General features: G+C 34.5%; 1 pseudogene; it reads left to right on the top strand.

Annotated features, from left to right (window-relative positions):
• Window positions 1–2,688: 2,688 nt before the first annotated feature.
• LOC141655187 (L-type lectin-domain containing receptor kinase IX.1-like) lies at window positions 2,689–4,979 on the top strand (annotated as a pseudogene).
• The last annotated feature ends 1,856 nt before the right edge of the window (window positions 4,980–6,835 follow it).

Genomic DNA, 6,835 nt, shown 5'->3' with positions numbered 1-6,835 from the left:
CTTATTATTATTATTATTATTATTATTATTATTATTATTATTATTATTATTATTATCATTAATTTTATTTATTATTATTTTTATTATTATTTATAATATTATTATATTATACTTATCATATTTATTTTATTTTTAGTTATTATTATTAATATATTTATTATTATATTATATAATTATTATTAATAATGTTATCATTTATATTAATATTAATAATATATTATTATTATTATTATTATTTTACTATTTTATTTTTTTATATATCTTAGATTATTATTATTATTATTATTATTATTATTATTATTATTATTATTATTATTATTATTATTATTATTATTATTATTATTATTATTATTATTATTATTATTACTACAATCTTTTAATATTATTGCAATTCATTGTTCAGCTCCATTAAATTCAGTTTAATATAGTTCAAATAATTTCAGTCCAAAAAAATAGGGTCTAAAACGACGGGTTAAGATTGACAAATTAAATTTCAAGCAAATTAAATAATTAATGGAGACTCATATACGTAAACTTTATGTGGACGATCGTTTTCCATAATGTCTAAAGCCGAGCCTATGTGTCGTGTACCAATTTGCTCCAAATATTTTGAAGACAACCTCTAAACACACTAAGGGGTTGTTTGATTCAATAGTATGAAGTGGAATGAAATATGAATCTGTAGAGGTAAAAAGTTCTAAGTTTTTTCATAAACTTGATTGGTTCATCTTAAAATTATAGAAGGGGGAATGAAGTTTGATACCAAGAGAGGAAGATGGTTATGAGATTACATGGGATTGGAATAGAGTTAGAATCCATTGGGTATCTAACTCCATTCCAAAATACTTCAATCAAATATTAGAATGAAGCAAATCCATTCCAAGAGCGCCAAAAAGAGAGGAAAAAAAAAAAAAACTCCAAGAGCAATAGCAATGAAGTTTCACAAAAGGAAACTTCAAAATAAAATTTGTCTTATTACAAAAAAAAAAGGTTTTGTTTCTTAAATGAATAAACTTAGTTTGAAAACAAGAACATGTTCTCTAAAAAAAAAGAAATTTTGTGATTCCTATTAAGTAATTAAATAATTATTTACATTAAATAATTAATATGGAAGTCCATTGTGACAAAAATATTTCATGCTTGAGATTGTTTAAAATATGACATGTTAAAGAAAGAATTTTATAGCATTAAAAGTAAAAGAAACTGGCATTAAATTTGATTGGAAAAAACGATTGGAAAATTTCTTGTTAAGGCCTGTTTTTTCGGCTTTTTAGAGCCGAATCGAATCGAAGTTGAATCGAATGAAGCCGAATCGAATCGAGCCGAATCGAATCAATGGAGCGAGCCGAGCCGAATCAATCGAGTGGATCGAATCGAATGGAATGAGTGAATCGAACTAAATCGAATGGAGGAGTCGAAATAATCGAATCGAACTAATTTGATTGAGTCGAATTGAATCGAAATAATATTAATATTAATATATTAGTAATAATAATAATAATAATAATAATAATAATAATAATTATTATTATTATTATTATTATTATTATTATTAATGTTGTTGTTGTTATTATTATTATTATTATTATTATTATTATTATTATTATTATTATTATTATTATTATTATTATTATTATTATTATTAGGTAGCCACCATGAACCACGGTTCACCATCAATCTAATTAGGTGAAATAATGGAGCGCCGATTTGGTAGATTGATGTTCAAAAACTAGCCGTTTATCATCCTAATTTGACTGATTTGGTAGCCATCACGAAGTACCAGCAATCCTAATTTAATTAATTAGATAAATAAAAATTGACAGACCCTAATTTTATCTTTAACAAATAAATAAAATTTGGTTCATTAATTAAAACTCAACAAATAATATTAATAATTGATAACAAGTAAATTAATTTATTATTTAATAAATTAGAATCCATCTTGTAAGTTTTAAGTCATTTGAGCAATTAAATTAAGTTTTAGGGAAAAATATTGATTTAAGAGTTCACTTGGTTCGGTTTTAGGTGAAAATGTTACAAAATAGAAGTTATGAAAAAGTGTATGTGAAAGAGTAAAGTTCGTATATGAAAAAATAATTACGTATTAATAATAGTAATATTAAAATTAACAATGTTATTAATAATATTAATAATAATAATAGTAATAGTAATAGTATTAATTATATTAATATGAATATTATTGATTTTAATAACCATAATACTCATAATAATTACAATAATGAGGATGACTAATTAATAATAAATTAATGACGATGATAATAATAATAATAATAATAAATAATAATAATAATAATAATAAATAATAATAATAATAATAATAAATATATAATATTAATAAAAACTATTAAATTTAAGATTCACAAAATTGAAATTGACTGAATTTAGTGGAATTGAATCAAGTGAGTGAGTGAAATTTGAGTGGCCGAATCAATCGAATAGATTGATTTGAATCGAATCGAAATTGAATCAATAGAATTTGAAATTGAATCAAATGAATAAAATAAGCAGGAAAAACATACTAAAACTTTTTGACTGAGTTGGCAGGAGACTTGGTCATATTGGAACACTTTTTTTTGCTGTACATATATAGGCATAAGATGGTTAAAAAAGGATATAAACTTATAAAGCATTTTATTCCCTCTTCAAATTCATGTGGCTTCTCCAAAGATGGATCATACGAATCCCAGCAACTTATGCTCCTCTGGATTTCGAGTTAAAAAAGTTCAAGCTTACATCTTTGGTATTGCACTTGTCTTAGTACTTTTTACTCCATTTACAATATCACTCTCCTTCAATTTTACTAGTTTTAGCAAAAACAATCCTGACATTGTCTTGTTGGGCGATTCGTTTATATCAAACGGAATGATCCAGTTAACAAACACATCCCTTCATTCGTTTATATCAAAGTTGTACTACTCTCGTCCTATACAACTTTGGGACGAAAACACTAAGAAAGTCACTGATTTTACCACCCATTTTTCATTCGTCATCTTGTGCGAAAACCCTCCTCAGTGCGGTGACGGTCTCTCTTTTTTCCTTACACCCGTAAACTCTTCAGTTCCTGACAATTCAACTGGTCCATATCTCGGGTTAGTTTCAAACCATTCATATAATGATCCAATCAAAAACCACTTTTTAGCTGTCGAGTTCGACACCTACAAGAATGTTTGGGACCCAAGTGATAATCATGTTGGTATAGATGTTAATTCCATAGTTTCAAGAGCTAATGTAACCTGGAAGAGTAGCATCAAGAATGGGTCAACAGCGAATGCTTGGATAACATATGATTCTTCTACACATAATCTGAGTCTTTTTCTAACTTATGCTCCTAACCCTATTTTCAGGGGCAATTCTAGCCTTTCTTATATTATTGACCTTCGCACTTACTTGCCCGAAAATATCCAAGTTGGTTTCTCCAGTTCTGCAGGACCAAATCCCGAGTGTCATAATATTCTTTCTTGGGAGTTCTACACAGCCTTGCCAGACATCTATGATGATGGTGGTCCAGCACATGGGCCTAGTAGCCCTGTACTTAAGAGTAAGGCCGCCAAGGCCGGATTGGTTGCTGGTGTGGTGGGGGGTATTTTCGTCTTGCTTGTAGTTTCGGGCATACTTTGCTGTTTTTGTAGGCGGAGATGGGCACTGGGTCCGAGAACTAAAAATGATGAAATTTATTTCGGTGAGGACGATGATGATGACTTTGAGAAAGGTACCGGTCCAAGGAGGTTTACGTATGAGGAACTTAGTAGAGCGACCAACAACTTTGCTGCGGAAGGGAAGCTAGGAGAAGGTGGCTTTACAAGGGTTTCTTGGGCGATCAAGGTAGAGAAATTGCGGTAAAGAGGATCTCAAGTGGATCCAAACAAGGCAAAAAGGAATATGTATCAGAAGTGAAAATTATTAGCCGATTAAGGCATAGGAATTTGGTTCAGCTTCTCGGGTGGTCCCACGATCGAGGGGAATTGCTTCTTGTTTACGAGTTTATGCCGAAGGGTAGTCTTGATTACCATCTTTACGGCAGTGTACAGGTTGCATTGCCGTGGACAGTTAGGTACAAAGTTTCCCATGGATTGGCATTGGCCTTGCTGTATCTCCATGAAGAATGGGAACAGTGTGTAGTACATAGAGACATCAAATCGAGTAATGTCATGCTTGATTCCAATTTCAATGCTAAACTCGGAGATTTTGGGCTAGCAAGATCAGTTGATCACGGCTTAACTGGATCACAGACAACCGTTAGCCGGTACTCTAGGCTACATGGCACCAGAATGTGCCGTCACAGGAAAGGCAAACAAAGAATCAGATGTTTACAGTTTTGGTGTGGTCGCCCTTGAAATAGCATGTGGAAGGCGGCCTATCAAGTTCAATGAAGACCCAAGTAAGGTGCAACTGGTAGAATGGGTATGGAGCCTGTACGGGGAAGGTATTCTTCTAGAAGCTGTCGATGAACAGCTAGAAGGAGAGTTTGATACAAAGCAAGTAGAATGCTTAATGGTGGTGGGTTTGTGGTGTTGTCATCCAGACTACCCTCAAAGACCTTCGATTAGACAAGTTATAAATGTTCTAAACCAGGATTCTCCTTTACCAAATTTACCCACGCGGTTACCAGTTCCTACCCAGGGGCGTCTAACACCCCGTGCAACCACGGGCGGAGGAACCGGGCCTCCGGTTTTGGACACCGAATTTATAAGCCTTATTGATTAAATTCAATACAAAAATCAGAATATAATACCCTTGTGTATTCATATTTGGGGCCTCATTTTTTTCTCGGTGCACCGGGCCTCCATTTGTTTGAAGACGCCCCTGTTCCTACCTATTTTGTACCTCCTATAAATATGGATGTATCCTCCAACAACTCCTCATCCGCGAACACAGGCAGCACTGACACCACAAGCTCTTCATCTCAGCCCGTCCTAGCCGCCATCGCCCCTTCTTTGTCTGAGAAAGCCAGTGTGTGATTGTTGAAAGTCCAACATTAATTAGGAATGCTATTTTAGGGAAAATTACAACTTACCACCTAGTATTTTCCGTATTTTACAATTTATCACCATGTATTTCGTTTATTACAACTTACCGCCGACAATACATAATATATATCCCAATTACCACCGTATTTCATTCCCGATCTACATTTTACTTAAATCCCGACTCATTAAGTTAATAAAAAATAAAATGACCAAAATACCCATACTTCTATTCACCAAAAACAAACAGTCAAACACTCACTACCTAAACTAATTATAAAAAATCATTTATCACCACCTCACTTCTATAATTCATCATCATCATAAGTTCATAACATATGGCCAGAAGCCCAGAAGGTTACCAAACACCACCAATAACAAAAAAAAATAAAAATCAAAGTATCGTTTGCCTTCGCCACCGCCACCGACCCACCGTACCACATGTCCCACCAGCTTCTTAGTCCTCACGACCTCACAACTCCCACCTGACCACCACCTCACTGCCACTCTATGCAAAATGCTAACCCATTCCCATAATCTCACATCGCACCAGTAGGCACCACGGATTTGCCACACGACTAGTCAACCTCCAAGCTATTGTCACCATAACCCCTACCCACAGGGTTTATGTGGGCGACAAAGAAGGTTTCATATGGTATTTCAGAGGAATTAGTTTTTTTTGGATTTTGTTTTTGTTTTGGAGATGGGGTCGGGTTCATTGTGTAGACACCTCGTTTCTGCACCCCTCGCAAACCACCCGGTGATGATTGGGCCGCATGTTTGATTCGCGGAACGATTAGTGACAGTTCGTAAGATTATCGTCAAGTGATTGCTCAAATATTAAATGTCAACCTCTTAGTTGTCATCTACGTGCCGATACGGTCGTTTTGGCAGTAATTAGAGTACATTCGAGTCGGGTCAAAAACCGTCTCCATTTTTCGATAGTTGTTAAATCCCGAGTCGAATGTTGGAATGTTCCGGATATTTCTATTCCATATTTATCAAATTTTATCTTTTGGCAAACAATATCCCGTAATATTCAAAAGATAATCGAATTAAATCCGTCCTACCATAACTTAAACACGGAAATCTTTCTTAAAAAGGAGGAAACCTCCTGGGAACAGACGCAAGGCAGTCTTTGCGCCTCTTCCAAGAGACGCAGTGGCTGCTGCGCCTCTTCCCAGGCCCTTCTTTGCATGATTTACGTATCTTTTTTTATATCTTTCCGAGATTCACTTCCAAAGAGTCTCCGAAACCCTATTCCTTCACGTGATTAGTATAAATAGGAGCTTTCGTTCCTCATATTTCTCACGCGAGTGTCCGCCCTTCTCTTCTCCCTTTGCATTCTAGACTTCGTTCTTACTAATTGGCGCCTACGTGCTTGGACTTCCGACCACGTAAGCTCGGATCTTCCGGTACCACCTCTCCGTTGCATGACCGACCAATTTGACCACTACACTCAATCAATCTAATTAATCAACTTGTTCAATCGTTTTCCTCTTACGAGGGCACTCTTTCCTTGCATTCGCGTCGAGCATTCACTAATCGATATCTTAGTTCTTCTCGTTCCGTCAACAACAAGTCCGAGGGTGTATATTCCTTTTATTTATTGTATTTTAATTATTGTATAACAATTGTAAGATTTATGTCGGAAGTACCTCATTAAAATCGATTTCTAAAAACCGTCTTTAAAATCTGTTTTTTGCGGATTTCCATGAGATGACGTCGAGAAAAGACGCAAAGAATCGCTGCGCCTCTTCGAAGGAGCGCAGCACTGCGCCGCCTCTTCGTGAGGGCCGCATTCTCGCTTCTTTTCTTCTTCCTCCGTCCCTCTGTAATTGGTACCAAAA

This window comes from Silene latifolia, chromosome 5, assembly GCF_048544455.1.
Source record: "Silene latifolia isolate original U9 population chromosome 5, ASM4854445v1, whole genome shotgun sequence".
Lineage (NCBI taxonomy): Eukaryota > Viridiplantae > Streptophyta > Magnoliopsida > Caryophyllales > Caryophyllaceae > Silene > Silene latifolia.
Note: the sequence above shows the minus strand (reverse complement) of the source record. Positions and strands in the feature narration are given on the sequence as shown.